The following is a 27,679-nucleotide window of genomic DNA, read 5'->3' as shown; positions in this document are numbered from 1 at the left end:
GGAAGGCAGGTGGGATGTAGCGCGACGGTCACTGGATGAATAGTTCACGGGCTCTTTGTAGGTCGTCTTCTGTACTGTATCCAAGACAATTTAGATTTGTGTAACTGTCAGCATGCTACAGTTTTCCTAAACATTTTCTTGTATTCCTTGAATTTTGTTGGCGAGGATGACCACGTGTCCCTAGGTGTGTGAAAACTGAAGCTCTCAGAAAGGTATGACCCCCCAACCCCCGAGCCCCAAAGCCCTGAATGACAGCCCAGGGACCCTCTGAGAGGCCACAGGAAAATTGCAAGCAGGGATGAACTATGGTTTTGTCCAGACCCTGCTGCAGTGCTTTGGCCGTCTGTCCTTATTAAAAAGAGAGTTGTTCACTTTGAGGTTCAGCACAAATTTGAAGTGACGCACTCCATCCAGTTCAGCCCGTTTGTGACAGAGCTGTACTCCCAGCTGGCTTCCTAATTTCCTTCTCAGGTCATTCCGGTTGGACCAGCTACTATAAGAACAAGCTTTGATGTGTGGGCAGGTCATTTGGTCCTCCTTTCTGAATGGCCTGACCTCAAGACCTAGCCAACTAAAATATAGATGTGTGACTATTCAGGTCATTGCTTAGAATGGATCCTCTGATGGTCTAGTTTTCAACAATCTGAAGCGTGTTCATGCCAACTCTAAGGAAACTCAGTTCTTAAGATCTGCAGGTGGAGAACTCTGGCCCACAGACTAAGGGCTCAAGAAACCCTTGAAAGGCAGGCAGTTTCTTTTTTTCTTTTCTTTTTCTTTTTTTTTTTTTTTTTTTTTGTTTTTTGTTTTTTGTTTTTTGAGACAGGCAGTTTATTAAGTGACTTGGATTGTCTTTGGGGTGTACTGAGTGCTAGTGTTTATGGTACCTTCAGTTCATAGAATGTGGTATCTATCAAATTTTCATCCCAAAGAAAAGAGTAAAAGTATTAGGCAAACCAAAGGAAAGTTTGTTTGTTTGTTTGTTTGTTTTTAATGCCAGAGAGTTCATGAAACAAGAGAAATAGGGAGAGCAGTGCCTGCAATTGATAAAGTGCCTGCTGAGCAAGATTGAAGACCTGAGTCTGGACACCCAACACTCACATAAAAAGCCAAGCTCTGTGGCACATTTTATCATCTTAACACTGCCTGACAGACAAAATGATCATGAGCTAGCTGGCCACCTGGTTGTGCTGAATTGGTGAGCTCCAAGTCGATTGAGACAACTATGCTAACACACACACACACACACACACACACACACACACACACACACACCAAGAATCAATTACGCAAGACCTTTTAAAATAAAAATTATTGGTGTTAACATCTGAAAAGGAATGCAGTAGGGAGCCCTGGCTCTCCAGGACTGACTTTGGACTCCTAGGTAGTTATGTTTGCTGTAACTTAGGTGTGTCGTGTAGAAAGAGAAAGCTAAGTAATCAACAGTTTAGATAGCTAGACTTAGAACCTTTCAATATTTAGCCATAAAGGGTGTGACCGATTTTTGTGCTCTTGCCTTAAGCTGTGAAGTTATTAGGGTCAGGTCTGCTGCTACGAGACAAAGTTTTCCTGATATCCTAACTGAACCCAGTAGATCCAAAAAACCAAAACGGTAAGTAGTAAACATTTTGGAAAGAACCCAAAATGAAAGTCTTTTTTCTTCTTCTTTTTTTTTTTTTTTTTTTTTTGGTTTTTGGTTTTTGGTTTTTAGAGGCAGGGTTTCTCTGTGTAGCCTTGGCTGTCCTGTCCTGACTCCCTTTGTAGACCAGGCTGGACTTGAACTCACAGCGGTCCGCCTGCCTCTGCCTCCCAAGTGCTGGGATTAAAGGTGTGAGCCACCACGCCGGGCCTCAAAATGAAATTCTTGTTTGGCAATAAGATTGCTTTCATGTAGAGACCGAAGGGATGCATTCAAACAGTTTCAAGGTGATTAGAGAGGTAGCTTTACTAAATGACAATCAGACGCTTAAAAACGTAGTGGGAAAATGAACACTCGGAACCAAGAGTCCTAGTGTATATGAGGAAGTAGAGGACCTATCTGAAGAGTTGAGAAGATTCAGAGAAGTCAGGTGAGGAAGGAGACACTTAAAAGGAGCAGGAGGTATAAACAATCGGAAAGACAAAAGCATCTCGGATGCAGTAAAGGCCGTTGACAAAATTCAACATCCCTTCATGACACAAGTTCTGGACAGATCAGGGATACAAAATAAAGGCAGTTTACAGCAAATCCACAGTCAGCATCAACTTGGACAGAAATTCAAAGCATTTCCACTAAAATTAGGAACAAAGCAAGGTATTCCACTCTCTCCATACCAACTCAATATAGTACTTGAAGTCTTACCTAGAGCAATAAGGCAATTGAACGAGAAAAAAAGGATACAAATTGGAATGGAAGAAATTTTTTAAAAATGTTATTTGAAGATAATATGATAATACACATGTGTTGGTTTGAATAGATATGGCCTTCATAGACTCATGTGTTTGAATGTGTGGCCACCGGAGTGGCACTAGTAGGAAGTGTGGCCTTGTTGGAGAAGGCATGGACTTGTTGGAGGAAGTGTGCCACTGTGGGGGGTGGGCTTGAGGTCTCTTATGCTCAAACTACACCCAGTGTGACACACAGTCTCTCCCTGCTGCCTTTGGATCAAGATACAGAACATTCTCCTTCTTCTCCAGTACCACGTCTGCCTGTGCATCAATGTTTCCTGCCACGATGATAATGGACTAAACCTCTGAAACTGTAAGCCAGCCCCAATGAAATGTTTTCCTTTCATGGTTTCCATGGTGATGGACTCTGTTCATAGGAATAAAACCCTAGCTAAGACAATGCATAAGTGACCCTAAAAACCCCACCAGGAAACTCCTACAACTGATAAACACTTTTTAGCAAAGTAACTGGATACAAAATGAAATCACAACCATCGCAACCTTCCTACATACAAATGACAAATGGACTGAAAAAGAAATCAGGGAAACAAAACCTTTCACAGTGGCCTCAAATGATATAAAATATCCTGAGGTAACTCTAACTAAGCAAGTTTAAGACTTGTATGATGAAAACTTCAAGTCACTGAAAAAGATATCAAAAGATGGAAAGATCTCCAATGCTCATGGATTGGTAGAATAAACATAATAAATATGGCCATCCTACCAAAAGCAATCTACATATTCAATGCAATCCCCCTCAAAATTCCAACACAGTCTTCATAGATCTTGAAAGAACAATTCTCAGTTTCACATAGAAACATAAAAAACCCTGGATAGCTAAAACAATTCTGAATAGTAGAATCTCTCTCTCTCTCTCTCTCTCTCTCTCTCTCTCTCTCTCTCTCTCTCCTCTCTACCCTCTTACTTTTCCTCTCTTCTCCTCCTTCTTCCTCTCTCTCTCTCTCTCTCTCTCTCTCTCTCTTTCTCTCTCAGGTACCTCTTCCCCCTTTTCCTTCTTCCCCCATGCTCATTTAATAAACTCCTCTACAACATAAAAAAACAAAACAAAACAAAAAAGAAAAACTGTGGGAGATTTCACCATTCCTGATTTCAATTTGTACTACAGAACAACAATAATAAAACCAGTGCCAAAATCACTGGCACAAGAACAGAGATGTTGACCAATGGAATGGAACTGAAGGCATAGCACAAATTCATACACCTATAAACATCTGATTTTTGATAAAGAAACCAGTAACACATACTGGGGGGGGGGGGCGGTGAAAAGACAGCATCTTCATCAAATGGTGCTGGTCAAAATGGATGTCTGCATGAGGAAGAATCTAAATAGATCCATATCTAACACCCTGTGCAAAACTCATCTCCAAATGGATCAAGCACCTCAACGTAAGGACAGATACACTGAATCTGACAGACTACAAAGTAAGGAAGAGCCTTGATCTCACTGGTACCAAAAAGCTATTCTGAGCACAACGCCATTAGAACACCACAAGATGAACAACTGATATGTGGGGGATCGAGAACCTGTGAAGCTACTGAATGACCGTAGCCTACATGGTGGGAAAATGTTTTTTTAACAACTGCACATCTGATAGAGGGATAATATCCAAAACATATAAAGAACTAAAAAAAAAAAAAAAACTAGATCTCAAGAAAACAACCTAATTAGAAAATGGGGTACAGATCTAAACAGGGAATTCTTTATAGAGGAAATTCAAATGGCTAAAAAAGAAAGAAATGTTCACTATCCTTAGCCTTCAGGGAAATGCAAATCAAAACTACTTTGAGATTTCATCTTATACCTATCAAAGTGGTTAAGATCAATTAAAAAAAATGTGACAGTTTATACTGACAAGGATGTGAAGTAAGAGGAACACTCTTCCACCTGCTGGTGGGACTACAAACTTGTACCACCACTATGGAAATCAGTGTGGCAGTTCTTTAGGAAGATGGAAATTAATGTATCTAAGTATCCAGCTATATCACTCTTAGACATATCTCCAAAGGACATTTCATCCTACCACAGATACTCTTGCTCAACCATGTTCATTGCTGATTCATTCATTCATTCATTCATTTCATTGTTGCATTATGATTTCATCTAATTGCACACACAAAAAAATCTGAAACTACAACTCCTCCAGATTTCTAAAAGAAAGGATATGCATAACCATACTATGGATTTTACATCATGATGGATCAGTTTGGAATCCCATGAAACACCTCAGGGTATAAAAATGAAATCATTTTTAAGCTTGGTTGAATGTTTCCATGCTGAAGAGCAAAGCCACTGTTCATTGGGCAACTTAAATAGTTACAATATACTATGGTTAGTGCTTACTTTAAAACGTTAGTCACTGTGTGTCATGATACTGAGCTGGCTTCAATTCCTAAAAATGGCTGACTAACTCTCATAGATAGCAATCAAAGTGGGAAAACATTCTTCCACTAATCCAGCGCCCCTCACTTGTGTTTCTTACAAAGAATGAACTGTGTAACTAACTGCTTTTCCAGAGATAAGAACAATGACATCAGTGGGCTCGCTCAACTGACTACTACACAATTATGCTAGTATTTTATTAATTCAAAAGCACTTTACCATAAAATATGAGTATGGCTTCCAATAGGATGTCTATACCTGGACTTGATACCAAGTTCATAGCTTTGTGTGTGCAAGGAAAATCAGGCTTTCAAGTTAAACAACAATTTGAACCAAAACTTTGGTCCCAAGGATTCTCACAAACATATTACAAGTGACAGCATGAAAAAAAAAAATATATATCTTGCACAGTAACTCCAAAGTTCAGTTCTACAATGGGCCCTTAAACTGAAAGGACACTGTTTTCTTAGTCTTACACTTCCAAATAAAGAATATTATGAATAGTTATGCATCTGTATACAACAACCAGGAAAGAACTCTTTTCAAAAGTCTTCAGAGTACAGTTCCTACCCTTTACCTGTTGCTGTCTGTTCACAGCAGCTTTTTTTGTTGTTGTTGTTCTTGTGGGGTTTTTTTTTTTTTTGGTTTGTTGTTGTTGTTGTTTTTCAAGACAAGGTTTCTCTGTGTACCCCTAGCTTTCCTGGACTCACTTTGTACACCAGGCTGGCCTCGAACTCACAGCAATCTGCCTGCCTCTGCCTCCCAAGTGCTGGGATTAAAGGCATGTGCCATCATGCCTGGCCTCACAGCAGCTTTTAAAGACTGCTTATCATTTCATCACAGCTCCACACCGTTGTATCCCAGATTCTAGAGAAACTACAGCTTCATTCAATTTCTACCAGTTGCTTCCGTATCATTAGCACATCACATTTTAACTGGGCAGGATCTAGTTTTATTTCAGTACATGAAAAACTAAAGTTCAAAGCCAATTCAATCTTGCTTAAGGGAACACTGTAAAGTAACAATTCTTGATATTACATGCCTCATATGATCCATTCAAAACCATAGAGAATTAAATCGTTTCAAGAGACAATGCAAAATTGAGCAGCTAAAACATCTTTAAAATGCAATGCACCAAACGTATGAGGTCTCAAAACAAAACTTAAAATTTCCTGTCAAATGAAGTCACTTCCTGTACACCACTTCTTTTGAAAACCAGTCTTCTAATTTCTTTCATTTAATGTAGATCAGCTATAAGACCTAGCAAAGGACTGAGACGCCTTGTGATTTCTCTCATGACACAGAAACCTTTTTCTCCTATCTCTAGCAAGTGGCCTGCTCCGGCTGCAACAGAAGCTTCTTGGAGATCTGCGTCGAAGTGGAGGCCTCTTCCTACGGTAATCATTTTGAGGGTAACAACCCCAAGACTCGGGTGGGCCACTATTTTGACTTCTTTTTTCACCATACGACAGTTCTGCCCTTAAAGGACAGCCACATAGTATTCTTCCATCTAGCTTGCAGACAGTGGCGGCAGCAGCAGCAGCAGCAGCAGCAGCTCAGGGACCCTCAAATTCAATGAAAACAAAGCCACAAGGGTTTCAAGCATCCCACACACTCCGGAGTGGTCCATAATAACCAAAAGCTTGCTCTAATTCTGTCTTGTTCCCATTGCTTCCAAGATTACCTACATAAACTTTATAGTCCAGTGTCCAGGAAGCAAAATGTATTTGGCCACCTTGGGTTCAAAAAGCTGGAGTTCAAATGCTAACGCTCTCACAGGCCCACTTGCTCCCCTCTGGCTCTGTTCCCACAGAGGCTCACTGTCCCACGGCATCCACGAAATGGTGGGACTGCCACCATTTTATAACAGCCAGAAACTGGAAACAACCTAGATGTCCATCAACAGGAAAATGGATAAAGGAAATGTGGTACACAACTGTTTAAAAATGGCATCATAAAAATTGCAGGTAAATGGATGGAACTCGAAAAGAACCATCCTGAGTTCATCCTTTCTAGGCACCCCAGATTTAGAGAGACAAATATCATATATTAGCTTATATATGCTGATATTAGCTTATATGTAGATGTTATCTCTTTAGCCAATGATAACCAAGCTACAGTCCATAGAACCACAGACTAGAGGGTACATATAGCTCTCGTTAGGAAGGAAAAATAGAATAGATAATTATGGATGGATAAAGAGGGCTGGAATGGGAGGATCAAGTCAGGAGGGGAAGAAAAGACAGGGGTGAGGGAAGAAAGATGGGGAGAGAAAGCTAAAAAGAAGAACCATTTGAGTAGTAGTAATGGAAACAATAGAATAGAAGAGAATCCTAAAATATATTTATTTTTTAAATTTTATTTTATTAATTTATTCTTATTACATCTCAATGGTTATCCCATCCCTTGTATCCTCTCATCCTCCCTCCCTCCCATTTTCCCCTTACTCCCCTCCCCTATGACTGTGCCTGAGGGGGATTTTCTCCCCCTGTATATGCTCACAGGGTATCAAGTCTCTTCTTGGTAGCAGGCTAAAATATATTTATATGTGAGGGAAACCTAAATAAAATCTTCAAGTAGTGGGAGAGACAGGGTTCTAGCTGGCCACCTCCTGTCACCAAATGATACTTCCAGTACTGCTTTTGAGTTACATCTTAACTGAGTTGATGGCCAAAGTGGTCAAAGAGGACAGAGGTCATCAAGAAAACAAGACAGCTGGGAGTGGTGGCACACGCCTTTAATCACAGCACTCAGGAGGCAGAAGCAGGCGGATTGCTGTGAGTTCAAGGCCAGCCTGGTCTACAAAGTGAGTCCAGGATAGCGCTACACAGAGAAACCCTGTCTCGAGAAACCAAAAAAACCAAAACTACAAAAACCAAACCAAACCAAACCAAGACACTGTAAATCAACTGAGCAAAGTTCATATGAACTCAGAAAAACTCATTTACATGGTCATATCTAGAAGAGACTGTTTCACAGATGACTTGCTGGTATTCTGGCTTGTTTAAACTCTTCCTTCCCCTTCTTTTTTAATATTTGCTAAAACACAGATGGAAGAGCTATGGTGTAGATGTATCCATTGGGGCTGGGCTCCCCAAGATCTGTTGATCTCTGTATTGGGTCTAGTTGTGGTTTTCTGTAATAGTCTCCATTTGCCATAAAGAAAAGAGAAACTTTCGTGGCTACACGGAAAGGATAAGAGTTAGACTGCAGTTAGGAACCATGCTGACCTAGCCGTGTGGGTAGCAGGAGAGTCGCTTCTAAGCTCCGTGACCGCGCTAGCTCCAGGCACAGTTTCCCTCCTCCTGCTGTAACTCCATTTAGACAGCTGTTGGTTACCATCAACCTGAGTGCCAGTCCCTGCACCTGTCTGGATATCCTGCCATGCTGGTCATTGTGGTAGTTCACAGGTGTCACCTCTGAGTAAGCTATAAACCGCTTCTCTTCCTCGGCAGCGTGCGTGGTGTTTTCTGGTACTGGAGTCACCAGTCTGCAAGAAGGAGTTGGTTCCATGTTAGAACCAACTTGAATTTTCCAAGTTCTCTTGTCCTAACCGCGCACTGTCTCCAGCAACAAAGAGTGACCTTCAGGCCCTGAGAGGCAACCAAGGGCAACGGCCACGGGCTGTCTTGCTTGGGAAGCAAGCATTCTGAGGAAGCTTTTCTTATGCTTCATACTGGGGAGTTTTGTTAGTCTATGTTTCCAGTGGGGAGCATGGTCAGCCATAGTGACATGCCTCCGTGTGTATGTGTGTGTGTGTGTTGTTGTTGTTTATAATTTTAGGTAAATATAAACTGATAAGATTCCTTAAGACTTTATCAAACAACCTTGGTGTCATTTGTCCCTCTTTCTTCCCTATTGAACCCTCTCCCCGCTTCCCCACTTGGAGCCCTCGACCCCATTTTTCCATTTCCATCTTCATATCACGTGTATCCTGTGATTTCCCTCTCCAACCCCTCTTCATTTCCTTATACTTGCTAGTTTCTGTGATAATTTCATGCTATATACTCACATCTAAAGATCTGAAGGTAGGAACCACAAATGAGACAGTGCATGTGGCATTTCTGTTTTGGGAGTCTGGCTTACCTCACTCTGTATAATCAGTCTTAGTTACTTTTCTTCTGCTGTGATGAAACACCATGACCAAGGCAACTTATTTTTAAAAAGGCGTCTAACTGGGGGGTTGTTTACACAATCGGATGGTAAGTCCATGTAGTGGTTTAAATAAGAATGTCCCCCATAGCCTCATATATTTGAATGCTTAGTCATCAGGGAGTGGCACTATTTGAAAGAATTAGGAGATGTGGCCCAGTGGCTCTCCCTGCTATCTAGGGATCCCCAAGTAGAACTCTTAGGTACCATGTCTGTTTGTGTGCTGCTGTGCTCTCCACCTCTGAAACTGTAAGCAAGCCCTAAGAAAATGGTTTTAAAAAAATATTAAGAGTTACCATGGTCATGGTATCTCTTCACAGCAAAGAACACTGACTAAGAACGTCTATGACCATCGAGGTGGGGAGCAAGGCAGTGGACAGGGATGACACTGGAACAGTAGCTGACAGCTCACATACTGAAAGAGCAACCATGAGGCACAGAGAGATGGAGGGGAGCTAAGTGAGAATGGCACGAACTCCAAGGCCACCCCATGTTATATATCTCCTCCAACAAGGCCACACCTTCTAATCCTTCCCAAACCATTCTACCAACTGCAAAAAAGCATTTAAATACAGGAACCCATGAAGGCCATCCTCATTGAAAAGCACATAATCTTTTCTATGATTTCACTTTTCTCTACAGCCGTCTATTGTCCCATTGTGAATATGTATCATATTTTCATTCTCTATTGAAGGAACTGTAGATAAAGTCTTTAATTAATTATTTTTTGAGATAGTGGCTCATATCCCTGGCTAGACCACAATTTGACATGTAGATAAAGCTGGCCTCAAACTTACAGAGATCCTCCTGCTTCTGCCTCCCAAATGCTGGACTCAAGACATGTGCCACCATTCCTGGCAAACAGCTTTTTCAAAATCCCAATTGATTTGTAACTATGTAAAATGAACTTTTAATTGTTGTCTTGGAGGCTTATGGCCTCTGTCTGCTAACCTAGGCCTAGTACTGGAAGCTACTAGCCTCTGTACAATCTAATCTAGGCCTAGAATGTTTTCAGCCTCTGAAACTTACTGCTTAGTAAACTCACCCTTTCTTGTTATTTCTGAGCGCAAAGCTGGCTGGTTCAACTCAGCTGTTCTGGCTCGAACTCCTCTCCCAGCTGATTTATTTAATTTGGCTTTCTCTCGGCCTCTGAATTGCACTGCTTGGTCTCAAACTAACTCCAGCAAACTTTTCTAATCTTCTGTCTCCTTCTCATTCTCGGTCTCATTCTGCCTTTACCGGTCCCTGGCTTGTCCTTCTAATATTGTCTTGGTAAAACTGCCTCCTCTCTCTCTCTGCATTGCCCCTTTCCTCACTCTTCTATGAGAGCTGGGTATATCTTATTCTGTCAAATCTTTTCTGATTTGTCACTTTTTCTGCCTCTCAATTAGACATCACTTTCCAACATGGGTGCTTCCTTCTACAAACTAGCTTTACCTTCATTGTTTGAGATTAAAGGTGTGTACCAGCAGGCCTGGACCTAAGCTTTTCTTTACCTGAAGCTTGTCTTATACCAGGCTGGCCTTGAACTCAGACCTGCTTGCCTCTGTCTCCTGGATTAAAGGATCACACAGACCTAGGTCTTTGGATGTGATCTCTTGCCATAGCAGCCATGTTCTGATTAAAATTCCCCTACATAACTATTAGTCTTTTTTTTTTATGTGATTTCTACCTACTTCCCCTATGTCTTCTTAAGAAATTATTCTTTTTCTTTGTCATGTGGTAGATTTATTTTTAGTTTTTAAATATATTTTATTAATTTATTCATTTTACATCTCATTTGTAATCCCATCTCTTGTATCCTCCCATTCCTCCCTCTCATTTCCCCCTTACTCCCCTCCCCTATGACTGTGACTGAGGGGGACCTCCTCCCCCTGTATATGCTCATAGGGTATCAGGTCTCTTCTTGGTAGCCTGCTACCCTTCCTCTGAGTGCCACCAGGCCTCCCCATCCCAGGGACGTGGTCAAATATGGGGCACCAGAGTACGTGTGTAAGTCAGACCTCACTCTCCACTCAACTGTGGAGAACGTCCTGTCCATTGGCTAAATCTGGGTAGGGGTTTGAAGTTTACAGCCTGTATTGTCCTTGGTTGGTGCCATAGTTTGATCAGGACCCCGGGGCCCAGATCTTCCCATCTTAATGTTCTTCTTATAGGTTTCTAGGGCCCTTTGGATCCATCTATTTCCCCATTCTCCCATGCTTCTCTCATCTAGAGTCCCAATAGGATGTCCTCCCCCTCTGTCCCACTTTCATGGTAAATGAAGACTTTTATGAGACATGCCCCTTGGGCTCATGTGCAGATATAAGTGAGTGTATACCATTTGAGTCTTTCTGCTTCTGGGTTAACTCACTCATTATGATCATTTCTAGTTCAATCTATTTGTCCATAAATTTTGGAAATTCCTTGTTTGTAATAGCTGAGTAGTATTCCATAGTGTACATGTACCACAGTTTCTTTATCCATTCTTCTACTGAGGGACACTTAGGCTGTTTCCATGTTCTGGCTATTATGAACAAGGCTGCTATGAACATGGTTGAGCAAATGTTCTTGTGTGCTGGAGCATCTTCTGGGTATATTCCAAGGAGTGGACTAGCTGGGTCTTGAGGAAGCCTTATTCCCAGTTTTCTGAGATAGCGCCAGACAGATTTCCAAAGTGGCTGCACTAGTCTGCATTCCCACCAGCAATGGAGTGTTCCTCTCTCTCTCTATCCTCTCTAGCATGTGGTGTCACTTGAGTTTTTTATCTTAACCATTCTGATGGGTATAAGATGGAATCTCAGAGTTGTTTTGATTTGCATTTCCCTGATGACTAAGGAGGTTGAGCATTTCTTTAAGTGTTTCTCAGCCATTCGATATTCCCCTATTGAGAATTCTCTGTTTAGTTCTGAGCCCCATTTCTCAATTGGGTTATTTGGTTTGGTGGTATTTAATTTCTTGAGTTCTTTATATATTTTGGATATTAGACCTTTGTCAGATGTAAGGTTGGTGAAGATCTTTTCCCAGTCTGTAGGCTGTCACTTTGTTCTCTAGACAGTGTCTCCAGCCTTACAGAAGTTTCCTAGCCTCAGGAGGTCCCATTTATTAATTGTTGACCTTAAGGCCTGGGCTGTTGGTGTTCTGTTCAGGAAGTTGTCTCCTGTGCCAATGTGTTCCAGGCTCTTCCCCCATTTTTTCTTCTAACTGATTTAGTGTCTCTGGTTTTATGTTGAGGTCTTCTACTGAGTTTCTTGAAGAAAGACCCATATTATTTGTAGAGAACCTAATACAGTCCCTGTAACATACTGGGAAAATAATGTATGATGGCTACAATGGAATAAGAAACATTTTTTTCAGATCTTAGAACAAGTATGAGGAAGACATGAGGCCAACTTCGAATTTGCCACAACAATTTGGGTCTAATTGGCTATCTTTCCAGGCCACTCCTTCCCTGGGAATTGCTCTGCTCCTCCAGATCTAAATGCCAAAGCTTGTGAGCCTCTGGTGACCATTTTATGTGAACATGAACTTGGGCATCTGATCAAGAAAAATCCTGATTGAAACTGGAACAATAAAATATATCTGAGTATTTGAAACTGAGAGATTAGGAGTAAAATTTGGGTTACAGTTTATGCAATGGGTTGCATAATTTTATGTGAACTTGACACACGCTAAAATAATTTGAGAGAAGGAAGCCTCAATTGAGAAAATGCCTCCAGAAGGTCAGGCCGCAGGCAATCCCGTAGGGCATTTTTCTCAGTTAGAGCTTGATGTGGGGTGGGCTCATCCCACTATGGGTGATGCCCTCCATGGTCCTGGGTACCATAAGAAGGCAGGCTGAGCAAGCTATGGGGGAAAAGTCATTAAGCAGCACCCCTCCGTGGCCTCTGCATCAGCTTCTGCCTCCAGGTGTCTGTCCTGCTGGAGTTCCTGCCCTCGCTGCTTTTAAGGACGAACTTTTTATATGGAACTATGCGTGAAGTAAGCCCTTTTCTCCCCACACTGATTTTGGTCATAGTGTTTTATCACACCAAGACAAACACTAAGTTGGGGAGTGCCTTTTTTTTTTTTTTTTAAAGAAAATGTTTTTATTTTATTTTATTTTTAGTAAAATATTATAAGATTAAACAAAAACCATTACATTCAAGTTGGACAGGGCAAGCCAACAGAAGGAAAAGAGCCCCCAAGAGAAGACACAAGAATCAGAGACCCCCTCATTCATACATCCGGGAGTCCCATGAAAGTACTAAGCTGAGAGCTATAGTATATACTTAGAGAACTGAGTGCACACCTGTCCGGGCCCTGTGCTGGCTACTTCAGTGTCTGTGAGTTCAGATGAGCTTTGCTCAGTTGATTTAAAGGGCCTTGTCTCCCTGATGGCCTCCCATCCCCTCTGGCTCTTACACACTCTTTCTGCTTCCTCTTCTGTGAGGTTCCTTTCCTCTGATTGTTCTAAGTACCTGAGGCAAACAGCTAACATTCTCAATCCACAGGCTTCTTACTATTATAGACACACACAATTCTGTTGTTTCTGCCATCTGGAGGTGCCACTTGGATTGAATGTTCGCTCACTTCAGTAACTACCTTCTCTGATCCGCTGTACTGTCTTTGGACAGCACACCACTACACAGACAGCTGCATGCAAGCACACTGTTATTACCATCACCAAGCAATCTGCTCAATGTTAGGAAGGTTCTAGAGGTGGTTTCCTTTCTTATCACATTGCCAAAAGTACACACTGTAGGCAAATGGGGACTCAAGGATTTTCTGTTTATGATGTCCCATTCTCGCTGCAAGCACTTGGTCATCATTTTATATGCAGACTATCTTACAATCTCAGCTCTTCCTATAAAACCCCCTCCATCTCAGCTACTGTTCAGACTTCAGTTTACCTAGATCAGCTGTTCTCAAAACGTAGTGTGTCTAGGAGTTGGAGCATAAGGCAGTATGCCTAGCACTACACTGCAAGAGTTTCCTGGGCAGTTTTAGATTTTTCTAGGGTAATTTTGATGGTGTCAGAATTAACGTCATGGAGTAAAGCAAACCTTCTCATCCTGGCTCACCTTCTGCTTCTCATTACATTCTCATTATAATATAACAAACATGCTTATTTTTAAAATTATAATAAATGTTGCTTAACATTTAGCCAATTATAACGCTCCTTGAGTCATTATAATAATAATCTTAGTTACTATTGTGGTCAATTAATGCTACATGAAAAAACGTACAGTCATGCAAGTGAAGAGAAGTTCCTCAAGGACCCTGAAACCCTGCAATGAGAGCAATAATGGTAACAGTGCTTGCACACCTATAGGATACAGAGATCCTATATATAATGCAATATATAAAATTTGCAGTATTTTAAGGGAGAGGAGAAATACTCTGTTAGAAGGTATCGTCAAGAGCTGGAGAGCTAGATCAGTGGTTAAGAACATTTGGCTGCTTTTTCAGAGGACCTGGATTTGATTCCCAGTACCTATGTGAGTTCACAACCATCTGTAGCTCCAGTTCCCGGGCATCTTCTGGCCTTCATAGGCATCTATGTGATGCACAAATAAACATTCAGGCAAAACACTCATATATATAATTTTTTTAATTAAAAAGAAGGCATCTTCACTGTGGTATAAGGTTATTTGGAAGTGGATTTAATTAGGTTAGTTATAATATATATTTACACACACATATATATTATGTGATATAGTCACATATGTTATACTCTAGGGCAACCACAAAAAAATAAAAAGAGGATAATTAATATGTCAGAAAAGACAGAAAGGGAAAAGGAACGTAATAGATGTTCAATTAAATAGCATGAATTGTGTGGCTATATTATCTTTTATAAGTATAACATAAAATAGACAAACAATGTAACTCAACTATGCATTGTCTACAAAAAACTCATTTTATGTATAAAGATAGAGATGTCAAAAGTAACTGGGATAAGAAAAAGAAATTCTACATTGTTCTAGTTTCCTAGGGCTGCCATAGCAAAGTCCCACAGTCTGGGTGGCTTAACAGCACAATTTTATCTAATCACACTCTTGAGGTTGGACATCAGAGGTCAGGGTGCTCCGGGACCATCTATTCCTGCAGGCTGTGTGGAAAAGATTGTGCCAAACACTCAGGTGGTTAGCTTCTCACTGAACCTCCTTCATAATGCCTTCTCTGTTCATGTCTGTCCAAGTTTTCCCTTCTTATGAGCTCACTATCCACATCAGTTAGGACCCAGCCTAGCCTAGTGATGCCATTTTAATTTAATTGCCTCTTTAAAGAGCCTATTTCCAACCTAGTCATATTCTAGAGAGCTGGAAGTTGGTACTCGACAAATGAATATTTAGAGAGACTTGATTGAGCTCACTCTATGCAATGAGGCCATGAAAAGAAAGACGGAGAGGCAACGTTCATGTCAGATGGAGCAGACGTCATAACAAGGAAAGCCATCAGGGTAAGGAGCACGGCCACCAAATAATGACAGGCTCAGCCCTCCAAGATCACAGTCTTTAACGTAGGTGTACCTAACAACAGAAGTCAGAATGCAGGAGGCAAGAACTAATAGAAATGCAAAGAGAGAGAGACAAAGGGTTGTGCAAGCAGTGTGAAAATTAAGCTCATGAAACCTGCCATTTCTTCCCAGGGCAACAGGATTGTTATTGAGGAACCAAGTGAGCATAACAAAGGGCAAAAGTACTTTTGAGACACCAAATATTTCTTCATTCTGCCTGGAGAAGCTGCTGGAACTCTCTTTCACAGGATTATCGAGTCACTCCTCAGTCTTTTGACAACGGACACTCTCCCCAGTGAACCTTTTAATCCCCCAACTGGTGGAATACATTTAAGGAATTGGAAATCAAGAAAATCCGAAAAAAGCCCCACCTCCCCTCTCATGGAGCCCAGCAAATTCCCAGTCCCATGTCATACCCATTAGGGACTCTTTCTCCTCACACACAGGCTTGAGTGCTTTGCAAAAGGTTTTGAGTGATGTTTATATTTGCTATAGGCAAAGATACACTAATATTTCTTGACAGATCATTACTAACGAAAGCGAAGTCTGTACTCGGTTCCATGGAAATAAATTGATAGGTCATTTTTGCTAATGTAGGTGAACATTTGAGAAAAGCCATGTGCTGGGCCCAAGTAAATGGTTTTAAATGTGGCAATATTTCCCAAGCCCCTGTACTTAACATTTATTAAAGGACACAATTGATAGTTTGAGCTTTCTAGACATCTGGTAAGTGCTTCCTTCCTTCATTCAGGCAGTTTGACGCTGCTGGCCTGCCAGCCACTGGAACTCTAACATAATGACAGAGTTAACAAAGATCCTGTTGCTACCCTCTCTCCAGTAGCTCACAGCCTGCATGAAAAGCGGCTACTAAATGCAACACAATTAACAAGTGTTGCATCACTGAGCTCTACAAACAAAACAAAACAAAACAAAAACAAAAAACAAAACAAAACAGGTTCTACGATGGAAAGCAGTACAGAACCAGAATCAGTGAGTTTAGTCAATATGCCAGGCTTACTGAAGGGAGGAATACGTACTCAGAATGGAAGAGTGGCATAGTGAGAGACTATCTCGAAATCCACCAAAGCATCAAAGTGGTTTGTTCCCTCAGAGAACTCGTGGTGAAATTTGATTCCCACTCTGAGACGTGCACTGTAGTGTTTGGAGATAAGACCTTTGGAAGAGGTTAGACTCACACAAGGTCATTAAGGTGGACCCTCCATGTGGTGCCCTAAGATGAGGGAGAGGCCAGAAAAGCATGCACACATGCATGCGCACATATTCACAGCCCACACATGAAGGCACACCTATTCCCTGTGCCTTGCCATGTGATGTTTTAGGCTTCCTTGGGATTCTGCTGGCATTGACTGTCAAAGTAAACCTCTTTTCTTTATAACTTAGTCTGCAGTGTTATTAGCAACAGAAAATAAATTAAGACAAACGCCTCTTATGACACTCACTGAGTAGAAGAAGAAAGCAGAACTGGACCCCATAGACAAAACCCCATGTCAGAGAACATCAAACACATCACGCGTTCCATGTGAACAGTGCCTTCTGGAATCGCCTACCACTACCTAACAGCATAGGGCTCTTTCAGTCCTCACACTGGGGAGAATGCTGATGGTGGCCCCCCTCCATTCTATTCCCAGAAACTGACGCCTCACTACGAACCAAGGTGAGGAAAGCCCACCCTCCCTACTGAGAGATGTCTACTAAGGTCTTTTCCTCGCTGATGATGTCATCAGGCACCCATTCACGAGGAGCTCTTGCTAACATATCCTGGAATCGTCCAGTGAATTCCATTGATCTTTTCCCAGAGAAATCTTTGGTATAAGAAGTCCAAGTTTCAGAAAAAAAAGTCAGTTTATTTATAGAATAACTGCCCTTTTGTCTTTTGCCATTAGTAAAAGTATTCATTGAGAAAGAAAATACATATATGATTTTAGATTGTGACTGTGGGGTGTGTGTGTGTGTGTGTGTGTGTGTGTGTGTGTGTGTGTGTGTGTGTGTGTGTTTGTGTAACTTAAAAACTAAAAGCACCAAGGGTAAAATGAAGGCACATCATCTACAAAAGTTCTCCCAGAACATACTAGAAAATATGGCCCTTAACAATGACAGCCTCAGCCTCAATTGTTCTTCATGATGATGATTAGTGGAGTCATCTATTAATGCCTTTTGCTTTTATTTTATTTTAATTTTAGAGAATATGGTGTTGTCACAGAATAACCAAAGTAAGGAAAGGATTTTTTTTCTCCCAATGAAATTGTAGTGAGAATAAAATAAATAAATAAATAAATAAATAAAACTTGAGCACAGGAAATTGCTTTTGTACTATATATAATTTATGGCATTATTATTGACATAAGAGATGTACAAATGGAATGGCATGGGGGTTGAAGGAGAGAAAGAGGCCACATCACATTCAGAAAACAAATGGAAGAAGTATCTGCCAATAGGTTAACTACTTGTTGCCATGACAAAATATTTAACAGAAGCAACCTAAAGAAGCTGGCTTTGGCTCACAGTTTTAGAGAGACCCATCGTGGTTAAGGAGGCAGGGTAACAGGAGCAGCTCAATCCATGGCCGCAGGAGCCTTCAGAGTGCCTGATTCACATCATGGCTACTAACTAGGAAGTGGGTCTTGGAATCAGAAGAAGAACTGGCCTAAAACTCTCAAAGGCTCAGGCCTGGTGACTCACCTCTACCAGCCAGGTCCATCACCTCCATAAATAGATCCACCATGTGGGAAACAGATGTTCAAACACATTTCCTATTGGAGACATTTTAAATTCAAGCCATGGGGCTGGTGAGACGGTTCAGTAGTTCAGAGCACACTACCTGCTCTTCCAAAGGACCATGGTTTGATTCCCAGCACCCACAAGACAAACCATAGCTGTGTGTCACTCCAGTTCTGGGGCATCCAATACTCTCATTTGACCACTGTGGACATGTGGTACATAGACATACCTGTGAGTAAAATAGTCATACACATAAAATAAAGATGTTAAAAGGTAAAAAGTTCAAACGGTGACATCCATTTGATAAGCACACAGTCTGTGTGAAGCTTAGTTTCTGCACAGAAGAACAGGAGTGATGGGTGACCCTTGCCCTGACTGCAGAGAATGGATTTGTAAGAACAGATGAAGACTTGTGCACATGCAGAATAAACAAAACAAAACAAAACAAACAAACAAACAAAAAACCCCCCAAAAACAAAAAACAAAAAAACCAAAGTACTACTTTGATAGCTACCATTGGTGGATGACATATGAGTTTTATTGCAATTAACTTTCAAGAAGGCCTTCTAGACAGATATGAGGACTGGGTGGGGGCGCAATCAACTTTACAGGGTGATGGAAGGCCTCGCAGGAGGAAGAGCATCACCAAGGTGGTGTTTTGAGGATTGTATACTTGGGCTTCACTTCTGTCTCCTTTCTGCCTGCCCGGCAGGCTTTGTGCTCCTGACGCATGCCTTATCTGCCATGGTGGACACATGCTGCTCTGCCACTGTAAAGCAGAATAAGCCCTTTCTCCCTTAAGTTGCTTTTTGTCGGGTGTTCTATCATAGCAACAGACAAGTACCTAACAACAGCTGGTCTTCCCACCTCAGCAAACATAAGACAGTCCTCCACAGACATGCCAACAGACCAATTTAACCCTGATAGTCCCTCCTAGGTGGCTTGTTGTTTACTAATTATTAATTAATTAATCTAGAGACAAGGTTTCTTTGTGTAGCCCTGGCTATCCTAGGTAGTTTCACATTGTGTCAAGGTGACAATTAAAACTACGCATCACAAAGAGCCTGGAATGTTGTATTCCTCTGAAGTGACTTTGAAAAACTTACAAATCATAAAGTTGATTGTTTCCTTCTCTGGGTTGGCAATCCATAAGTTGGTGACTATATAGGACATTAAAGTATTCAAGGATATGCATCCTCTCCTCCCTTTATTTATCCTTTCCAGCTTTGATAAAGCCCTGTTGAATTATAGGTAGTTTAGTGAATCACTTTCAATCCATTCTGGAATGAAGTGGATTATAAGTAGATATCAACTCTTATCTTTATTTACCATTTAATTAACTTTTTGCAATAACAAGCTGAAACATCCCCAGAGGAAACCGACACAGATGGAGTGTATGGGAAAGTAGTGTTACAACTCTTAGTTTATGGCACCAGCGCTGTCTCCCAACTTTTAAAGTTTGATGAAAGCAATGTATAACAAAATAATTGAATATAACATAAATCTATTGGCAACTTAATATCTTTGCATTTAAAATTTGTATTTTTTTTTTCCAAAAGAGTTTAAGATGCAAACTTAAAAAGTCCCTAAATCTTTTTCCTGTGCTGGAAAAATTCTGTTTAGCCACTGTAATTCCTAGCTACATCCTAAGTACTGAATCCTTAGACCCACAGGTTAGTGCAGCCCCCACTTCTCATTAAAGAAGCTTCTTTGTTTTGCAACAGGGTCTCTCTTGTGGGCCTGGCTGTCTTGAAACTTGCTCTGTAGACCAGTCTGAAGGTGAAAGAAGCCTCTTTTTGCAGCAGACAGAGACGGACACAGAAAACCACACCCGGTGCCCAACCCCAACAGATAAATCTACAATGCAATCCCTATCAAGGTTCAGGTAACATCTCAGAGGAGGGGGCAGGAGGATTGCAAGGGCCAAAGGCCTGGGAAGTCTCCTGCAAGATGTCTTCTAGCTACAGCAGGGGAGTTACACTCATGAAATCTAAACAACATGGTTGCTTAATAAGACCTGAATGATGGAAATGCCGGGTGACCTGCCAACATGAACAGAGAAAGCTCCTGGAGCCTCACTTTTAGGTGGAGAGCTACAGCTCATCAATGACTGCTGAAAGAGGGAGAATTGGTTGTCCCCACAGGTGAGCACCCCTCCCCCATGACCCAATCCAAGTGGTGAGCCCTAAAGAAATATGCACATGAGCAGCACTAAATGGATTCAGAAAGTTGCCTTTGTATATTTATTTGCACACATGCACGTAACAATAGGAATTACAGAAAAGGAGGCCATGAATTTGAGGGAGTGGTTGAACAACAATGACGTGGGCGGAGATAAAGGGGTGGGAGAGAAATGGAGAAATAATATATTTTTAATTAAAAGTTTGTTTAAATTTAAATAGAATATCTATAAGTTTATGAGGACATTAGAAGATGAAATCTGTTATCTTGATTTTTATTTTTTTGTTTGTTTTTTCTTTTTTTTTTTTAAAATCTTGATTTTTTAAAATCATACATATGAAATGCAATTTGTCCTGCTACTAACCTTTGTTTATATTGTTCAGAGTATGATGCTGGACTACAAGAAAGGAATGCATAGAGATGCCTGTTTGCATTTCTACATTCCATCTTTTCTATCATTTTAAATTTACAATGTGAACACGGGAGCAAGAAAGTTTTCAAGCCGGGCATGGTGGCACACACCTGCAGTCCCAGCACTCAGGAGGCAGAGGTAGGCGGATCTCTGAGATTGAGGCCATGTTGGTCTATATAGAGTCCAGGACAGCCAAGGATTCACAGAGAAACCCTGTCTTGAAAAACTCAAAATAAAATAAATCAATAAAGTTTTCAAGAGTTTGAAGATGTCAAAAGATTTTTCCTTCAATTAAAAAAAACAAACCCAAAACCAAAACCCAAAACCTTAAAAGATGATTTTGGGGCTAATTTACAAGACAGACCCACAATGCAGCAATGAAGCCACTTGCCGTGCTCGTGTGTATCTGCTTAATCTTTGCTTTACTTTTCTATAATTGATGGAAGTTCATCTTGTCCTGCTTGCTTGTTTTTAATAGATATTTTGCTTTGAAAAATGAAACAAATCAAAAATCCATTTGGGCTCCAAATGGACAGTGGCTTTCTGCCTGTGAAAAACAAAACATAAGCTTTAGAAAGAAACCCCCAAGTTAGCTGTGGTGGTGCACTCTTAGGATCCTAGCACAGGCTGGGAGGTGAGGTGGGGGGATCAGGAGTTTCAAGCCAGCCTCAGCTACATAAAAAGTTCAGGCCGACCTGGGCTACTTGACACCTTGTCTTAGAAAAACAAAACAAAAACAAAGAAAGTGGGGTGGGGTAATAAATCAAGGCAGTCTCACGGCACTAAAAGGGTGCCTTCTGAGACTGGGGTGCAGCGAAGAACTAAGGCAGGAGTTCCCTGAACAAAATTTACTGCTATTTGGAATCTACTGGGAACATAAAATAATGTTCAAAAAAATATATATATATATATATATTCAAATTGATTTTCTAGTTTAAATGCGAGCTTATCCTTATATCTGTGAGCAGCACCTGTGCGTAACCCAGGCTAGAAAGCACACAGTGGCCTAGAGTGGCCAGGCATTGGGAGCAAACTCAGGAACTGTGTACCCAATGAATTTTGGAGCTTTACCCTAGACTCCTTTTCCTGTCCTTCCAGTTTGATTTGTTTCCCTGTTTGGAATGTTAGAGCATTTCTTTTTGTTTCTAGGGTTCAAGCCCCTCTTCTTCTCTGGTGGGGTCTTCAATGTGTCCGGGCTGGCTGGCTACATATTGAACACTGCTGAAATAATTTCTCTGGGTTTAGAGTCATGTGAAGTAGTTAAGGGCGCTACTTTCTTCTCATATCTTGAGACAGTTCTCTGAGCTTGTGTGGTTCCTATTACACTTCCATTTTCCCCAGAAGAAAATGGAAATCAAGTTGAAATTGAGTCTAAAGCATCAGAACTAGAAAACCTCCATTATATCAAGCCCAGATAAAGAAACAAAAGAAGGCTTTAATCTGACTTGTTCCTTCTGGAGACAAGCACATAGGGCCACATCAGAGACAGAGCTATTAAAGACTTGAATTATGTGCTGTGTCTCCTTGTTCTGAGTTTCTGCTTATATGCAGCAGACTTTTGGTAATGATTGGCTTTCTGTGTAGCTCTGTCCGTAAATGAAAAATGTCTTTATCAGAGGACCAAGTGCTGGCTGTATTGATAACATATTAGCTTCTAGTTTTGTGTATCAGAGCTTGCTAGTGTGTGTCACAGTGAGAGTGTGTGTGTCTATGGGGGGGGGGGTGTCTTCCTATGTTGGTAAATCAGATTCCTGAGGTATAGACTCTGGAGTCTTGCCAGGCTACCTTGAAGCCTCTTTGGAGACTCCAAACCCTTCTCCAGGGCTACTCTGACTACATCTTGGGGTTAGGTGTTCATAACTGTCTTCTTGGTGAAGACAGTCACCTCTTGATTTGTAAAGCCAGTCATGACGGTTACCCTTAAGACTCAGTTACTGACCACAATGGATCTTCTCTTTCTAAAACCTGGAGTTTGCCTACCTGTTGATGCCCACGGGTCTTCTGAAATACTGCTCGGAACAAAGACTGCTGTTGCTTTAAGTGTATGACACGAAAATCCATTTTTACAGCTGCGTGATGAAATGCGCTGCTGTGCAGAAAGCTTCGGGAATAAAGAGAGATTACAATAGACTCTCCTCCAAACCTTTTAGGGATTCTTCAAATGGTGGCGTCTAATTTCAGAGTTTGATGCATGTTCCAAAGGCTGAAACCTGGACCTTTTAAAGCAACTAGGAAAAAGGATCGAAACCATCTAAATGCTTCTATACCCATTTTTAAAGACGTTTGCAAAATATAATTATTGGAAAATACTATTTGGAGCCATGTCATGATTAAGGGTGCACCTGAAAATGAAGTTGTGCAGCGATTTTGATTTATTCACCAACTTTTAAAAAAAATCCATTTGATGGACTTTAAAATGATTTTGAATTTAAAAAGTATGCATCTCTAGCCAGGTTGACAGCTTAAGTACTAGGCTCTGTCCAGATAGAATCTGAAGTGAATGAAGGCAGAATTTCTCAAATAAGAGCCAATTGGACCTGCCATTCTAATCACCGCCATGTCTGCAGGCAAGGCTCCATTAGCATCTGCGCTCCCATCTGACCCAGGAGCCACCTCAGACTCACAGACAACCACCCAACAAATGCAGGGTAAAACCAGCCAACGTTCTCAGCACTCTGCGCATTGGCCATCCTGGGTAGAACGGAGAATTGTGTGGGATTTAGAAGTTCAAGTCTTGGATGCACCGGATGACGACACGAGTGTAGTTGTTTCTCTGTCTTTAAGCCAATTCAAAACATCCCGAGCGCTGCTTGACCTCATTGACTTTTGTCGGGCTTGTCACTGTTAGCTCCCTCACTGGTTCACTCTTCTTTGCTTGCTGCTGCCTGAGTTTGGTTAGGCTCCCCAGCTTTGTGGAACTGGTGATTGAACTTTGTAGTGGAAGTTTTGGTTTCTTTAAAAACTCACTCATGTTATGTAAACAGGTTTGTGTTTTATTTTTATTTATTTATTTATTTATTTATTTGGTTTTTCGAGACAGGGTTTCTCTGTATAGCCTTGACTGTCCTGGACTCACTTTGTAGACCAGGTTGGCCTCGAACTCACAGCGATCCGCCTGCCTCTGCCTCCCGAGTGCTGGGATCAGGTTTGTGTTTTAATCCCAAGGGCGGGATATGAAACTGCTTTTAGTTTGTCCACAGCTGATAACAGCCTCAAGAGGCTCAGAGAGGGGCGTGGTTATCACCTACTCGGCAGATAGTTTAATTCTGAGGACTCGGAGAGGAAAGACATGCCAGAGCAAGAAACGCTCCAGAGCAGCTGTGGTGGAGAGAGAAAAAAAGAATACTTCAGAGTATGTTTCCAGGGATGCTGGGGGCAGGGGTGGGGTGGCGGCATTGGAGTAGACATAGGAGAAGGAAGAAGGCTGCTGCTGAGTATACTGGTGACTGAGATTGCCTCAGTGAACCTGAGGACCCTAACCAGCCAGAACTAATTAGAGAGACATATGGTCCCTTCCTCTTTGAGCCTTCTCTTTCTCCTACCTAGGCTTGGGGGTTTGAAAGGGAGATAGAGGCTTAAAGAACAGTTTAAAGAGGCACTTACAGAAAGTGATTGCCGCTTATTCAGATCTTAAGTCTTCTTAGAGTTTCAGCTTCGTTTCTGCTGCTCTGCCTCTGAGCCTAGCTATCTTAGCCCTTGGTCTTGTGAACCTAGTTTTCAGCAGAGTACTCTGGGCTGCTTGGCTTTGTCTCTGTGTCTACAAGAGCGTAAGGGGTGGGGCAGGGTGAGAGGAGAACAGCTTGGAATCCATCACTTAAATGAGGTGGATGCTGAGGAACCACAAAGAGTGTGAGAGAAGCAGGGCAGAGAACAACTGCTAAACATAAAGGGAGTAAGGAAGTAATAGGTTTTCAGTTCCCTGTTGACCATCCTGAAGGCTGAAGTAGAGTCTCATTAGGTGTTTATTTCCCTGCCAAGAATTTTATCTCAGCCCTCAGATTTTGCTGCCACCTGGTGCTAGAATGTTCCAGGAGGTGATGACTAAATTGTTTGACAAACTCCAGAAGAATCTAGGTTCAGAGGCAAAACAAATGAAGATGATAGATACTTAGTATATAAATAAGAGATAGAACATTTAAAAACCAGCTTAGTAGAGTAAACAACAAATGTGGTAAACCCATTATAACAATTTATAACAGGCATTAACGCAAATAAATCATCATGTGATTTTTGAGATATAGCGTCTCTGGGGGAATATGTGCCATGCTGCCCCCATTTGAGGCCGCCCTGCCAAGTATGGCAGAATGCTCCATAGTCACAACAAATATTTCATCTTAGCCAATAGTCTCATTCCATGGGGAAAATTCATTGTCTCTTTGTTCTAGGTAGGACTGGTTATACACCATGGAAACTCTTTTTCTTTTGTGGACTTCATTGGTTTTTTTACTTCTCTCCATTCTCCATCCTGCCTCCATTGTTAATTTGTCCCTGTTCCAATCTATGTGTTTGGAATTTTTTTTTCCTTCCAGGTAATTACCTATCACCCAGACTAACTTCCCTAGTCTAATTTTGTTGTTGTTGTTGTTGTTGTTGTTGTTGAGACAGGTCTTCCTATTTAGTCCAATCTGACCTAGAACTTATGATCCCAATGCCTCAGCCTCCTGTGTGATAGGAACATAGGTGTACTAATCCACCTCAATTCAATTGCCAAAGAAATGCTATCCAATGGGCGCCCCAAACAGAGCAGGATTTCTGTGACTTGGCATTTGTTTCAGCTATTGAGGGACATGAAAAGAGTTCCCCAAGGTCCAGATAAGAGGCAGAGAGGTTCAGTTGTAATATCATTCATCTGAAGCAAACTGAGTTTTCCACAGATGACCATGCCCCCTTGATAATGTTGCCCAAGGTGGCAAATGGTTAAATGGAAAAGTCCATGAAGCGGAATCTGTATTGTCTTTCACAATGTCTGGGTGGGCCATGACTTTGGAGGATGTTATGTGACGTTCAAGGTCAGATGAAAAGTGATAACTGTTCGGCTTGGCTATTATGAAATACTTTTAGAACATGGCTATGACACAGCTACAAAGAAACTCAAATTAGTTCATGCAGGACATCTTATCAAGAGGTCACTTGTCTTTCTTCCAGCCAACAACCCAACTGAGCTCACCAAAATCGGTATCAACCACAGACCCCCTCCACCTCACATGATCCAAGCCACTGAGTCCTTCCGCCCCACCGCAGCCTTCATGCCTCCACAGCTGAGGCTCAGCCATCCCTACTGTGAGGCTCAAACTTCTGGTGCACAGATTGTGAATACAATAGACTGTTGTTTTATGCCATGGAGGTTTTAGTGTGACTTTTAGGTAGACATAGCCATGGGAATCGTCTTCTTCTTGGTGTGTTACTCACAAACTGTGAGGAAGTGAGGTGGTTCAAATGTCAACTCCTCTGTTCCTTAGATGTGAGTTCCTTGTCATGGGAAGATTCTCCCTCAGACAGTTTCAATCCTACCTGTTCTCTTCTTGAGTTTGACTTCCAGCATCCCAGGACCCTCACCATTAAACTGTCTCTGTCTCTGTCTCTGTCTCTGTCTCTGTCTCTGTCTCTGTCTCTGTCTCTGCTTCTCTCTCTGACAGCTCTGGCTGTCCTGGAACTCATTCTGCAGACCAGGCTGGCCTTGAACTCACAAAGATCCTCCTGCCTCTGCCTCCTCAGTGCTACTGTTAAAGGCATGTGCCACCTCCACCTGGCTCACCATTAATCTCAAGCATGATTCTCTGTTTCTTTTGGGAGATCTGGGATTTTCTTGCAAATATTCCTGTCTGGTCATTTCTAGCCCATTTCTCACTATGTATCATTGGCCATTCATTCTACCATCTGCCCCTGCAAGTCACATTTTGTGATAAGTGATATTGGAAATTTTACTTCTTCAATAGACACTCTTAACCAACCCACAGAGGAATGACCTCACTTTCAGGTTCCAACAAGACAATCATATGTTGGATGACCCAATATCAGTATTTTCTAGATCAGCAGTTCTCAATCTATGGTTGAGACCCCTTTGGGGGTATCAAACAGCCCTTTCACAGGCGTCACATATGAGGTATCCCACATCTCAGATATTTGCATTATGATTCATAACAGTAGTAACAACAACTATGAGGCAGCAACAACAATACTTTTATGGTTTGGGGTCACCATAACATGAGGACTATGTTAAAGGTCACAGTATTAGGAAGATTGAGAAAACCACTGTTTTAGATTACTGATCTTTAATGCCAAGATAATGGATCTGAGATATAATGAGATACTATGCTAAACTTCTTCCATGTTCCCTTGATAGTTTGCCAAAGGTGGTGCAGCCTGCAAATGGCTGAGGAAAATTGAGTGGCATCAAGGTCTAACAGTCAGGATCACTGTCTTACTCATATGGTCCATGCACTGAGCTATTAAATATCTGTTAGTCCATGAGTTGATGAGCTTGGTCTTATTAAAAACTGTGCCTGGGAAAGGTGAGTCTCTCTTCCAAGGCCCTTCTGCCTTTCTCTTCCTCACACCTTCCCAGGTGTGCACACAGGCCACTTATGTCTCCATAAGACCCAACTAACAGTAGGTGAATACAGTAAACTGTTGTTTTATGCTACGAAGGTTTTAGTGTGACTTTTAGATACAGGGAAAATAAACATTTCTTCCAAAAATGCAAGAGTCTGTGGCTCCATTCCTCGGGCTGCTAAAACCTTTTCAAGACAATCTACATTACAGCACATTCACTTTATTTATTTATTTTTGTTTATTTATTGGCATAGATGTCTGCGTTTTGGTTACATCATGAATGCTGATTTTGACTAATGGACTGATTGATTTGGGCCTTTATCTCCCTGAAACAAAG

At 41.5% G+C, this 27,679-nt stretch overlaps 1 long non-coding RNA gene across 1 annotated transcript; it reads left to right on the top strand.

Moving 5' to 3' along the window:
- Positions 1-80: 80 nt before the first annotated feature.
- On the top strand, positions 81-20,988 carry LOC311605900. The gene is made up of 4 exons (XR_014782112.1): positions 81-212; positions 6,153-6,222; positions 19,922-20,341; positions 20,762-20,988. It is a non-coding gene; the product is annotated as an uncharacterized lncRNA (long non-coding RNA).
- Positions 20,989-27,679: the final 6,691 nt, after the last annotated feature.

The sequence above is a fragment of the Acomys minous genome (assembly GCF_964271855.1).
Source record: "Acomys minous genome assembly, chromosome: 1".
In the NCBI taxonomy this organism is placed as follows: Eukaryota; Metazoa; Chordata; class Mammalia; order Rodentia; family Muridae; genus Acomys; species Acomys minous.
Note: the sequence above shows the minus strand (reverse complement) of the source record. Positions and strands in the feature narration are given on the sequence as shown.